The following is a 2,711-nucleotide window of genomic DNA, read 5'->3' on the forward strand; positions in this document are numbered from 1 at the left end:
AAGTTTTTATTTCTCTTTCACATTTGAAGGATTACTTTGATGAATATAATATTCTTGGCTGGTAATTCCTCTCTTTCAGTATTTTGAATGTTTGGGTCCACTCTCTTCTGGCTTATAAAGTTTCTGCTGAGAAGTCTGATGATAACCTAATGGGTTTCCTTTATATGTTATGTTCTTTTCCCTAGCTGCCTTGAGGATTCTTTCTTTGTCATTGATTTTTTGACAATTTTATTGCGATGTGCCTTGGAGTAGGTCTGTTTGGGTTGTAGTAACTTGGCATTCTGTTTGCTTCTTGGATTCTAGACTCCGACTCTTTCCATAGGCTTGGGAAATTTTTATCAATTATTTGTTTGAATAGGCTCTCCATTCCGTTCTCACTCTCTATTCTTCTGATATTATTCTTTTGTTCTTTCTGATGAAGTCAGACAATTCTTGTAGAGATCTCTCAGTTTTTTAAATTCAGGAGTCTCTCTCCTCTTCTTTCTGTAGCCTCTCTAGTTGCCTGTCTTCTATGTCACTGACTCTTTCCTCTGCCTGGCTTGTTCTATTAGCTAAACATTCTAACTCAGTCTTCAGTTCATGTGTTGAGTTCTTTACCTCTGTTTTTAAAGTTTCAATATCCTTGGTGAGGTATTTATTTTGTTCATTAATTTGTTTTCTGAGCTCATTAAGTTGCCTATTGGTGTCTTCTGACATCTTATTGAGTATTTTTGGAACTTCAATTTTGAATGCTCTATCATTTACCTCCAAAGTTTCCATGTGATTGAGATTTTTTGGGAGATTTTTTATTTTCTTTCTGAACTAGGTGTCTGTCTTGTGTAGCCATGGTATTTGATTTCTTCTTCCTTAACGGCATTTGAGAGTGGTATTGTTAATAACCCTAACAAAAAAAAAAAAAAACAACTAAAAAGATAAAAAAATGAAAATAAAAAAATACAATAAAATATATAAAAATTTATAAAAATTATGAGAAGCAGAACCACAGACAAAAAGATTGAAAGCAAACAAAATATCAAAAACAACCACAAGAAAATAAGAATAAAAATATAAGAATTAAAGAAGATGAAGTTCAAAAGAGAAAAAAATAAATAAGAAAAGTAGGAAAGGCCCTGGCCGGTTGGCTCAGTGGTAGAGCGTCGGCCTGGCGTGCAGAAGTCCCAGGTTCGATTCCCGGCCAGGGCACACAGGAGAGGTGCCCATCTGCTTCTCCACCCCTCCCCCTCTCCTTCCTCTCTGTCTCTCTCTTCCCCTCCCGCAGCCAAGGCTCCATTGGAGCAAAGATGGCCCAGGCGCTGGGGATGGCTCCTTGGCCTCTGCCCCAGGCGCTAGAGTGGCTCTGGTCGCAACAGAGCGACGCCCTGGAGGGGCAGAGCGTCGCCCCCTGATGGGTGTGCTGGGTGGATCCCGGTTGGGCGCATGCGGACTCTGTTTGACTGTCTCTCCCCGTTTCTAGCTTCAGAAAAATACAAAAAAAAAAAAAAAAAAAAAGGAAAGAAAAGTAGGAAAAAAGTGGAGGGAGGAAAAATAATTTCAGTTTTGAGAGGTTTCTTCCAGTTGGTGTCGCTGTATTAGAACTTTGAGGTCTGTGAAGTTCCTGGGCTGTCCTCCACTGCGATGTTGCTGTCACAGTGATGTAGATGGGGCTGCAGTCATGTTGGTGGGTGGTGCATGTTGTGAGGGCTTTATGGCTTTAGCCTATGTCTTTGGTTTTATGGCTTCAGCTTTATGGCTTTATGGCTCTAGCAATGGCAATCTCAGGCTTCTGGGCACACCTCCCCACATCTCAACAGACCTGGGAGCTGGATGCGGAGCACCTCTGTTCTTCAGGGGAGAGAGTGGCTCTGGAGAGCTAGCTGTGGGGTTTGTTGCTGCTATTATCCAAATTGCGAGGTGAGGAAGATGGTATCTGGGAGGCTGGGGGCCACACTTCAGTTTTCTCTATCTCTGCCAAGTACAGGCTGCAAGCAGACTACAGGGACAGTGGCTGTGACCCCGTACTTTGGATGCTTTGGTTATTTCCCCCTCTGCCCCTCTATCTCACCAGTTCTGGCATAAGGAGATCCAGTCACTCCGAGTTTTCCTCTCCTACCTCTGAGACAAAATCCAGAGAGCCTGAGCTTTCCTCCTCCCCATAGTCCAGCAGAGGAAAAAAAACAGTCACTCCAGGTTTGTCTCCTTTCTTCTCCAAGCCCACCACGAATGCATTTTATCTTCTGCCTTCATTTGCACCCCATCCCACCTGTAGGCCATTCAATGCGTGGATCTTCCAGGCCCGCTGTGTACCCAGCTAGAGTTCCTTCACTGTGTTAGAGTTGTCCAATTTGTTGCAATTTCAAGGGAAGAGATCAAGAGTATCTCTCACACTCCCATTACTGTCATCTTAGAAAGGCTTTTAAACTAAAAAATATTTTCTTTAAATCTGGGATCATAGTGAATTGCCCCTCTATCACTAAAATATGTTGAATAAGATTGGCTTCTTTGGTCTGGAGATGTATTTATTTATAGATTCCACAAAACTCTTTAAAAAACCTGACCAGGCAGTGGCACAGTAGATAGAGCATCAGACTGGGATGCGGAAGAACCCAGGTTTGAGACCCCAAGGTCGCCAGCTTGAGCGCAGGCTCATTTGGTTTGAGCAAAAGCTCACCAGCTTGGACCCAAGGTCGCTGGCTCGAGCAAGGGGTTACTCGGTCTTTTGTAGCCCCACAGTC

The sequence above is a fragment of the Saccopteryx leptura genome, chromosome 6, assembly GCF_036850995.1.
Source record: "Saccopteryx leptura isolate mSacLep1 chromosome 6, mSacLep1_pri_phased_curated, whole genome shotgun sequence".
Lineage (NCBI taxonomy): Eukaryota > Metazoa > Chordata > Mammalia > Chiroptera > Emballonuridae > Saccopteryx > Saccopteryx leptura.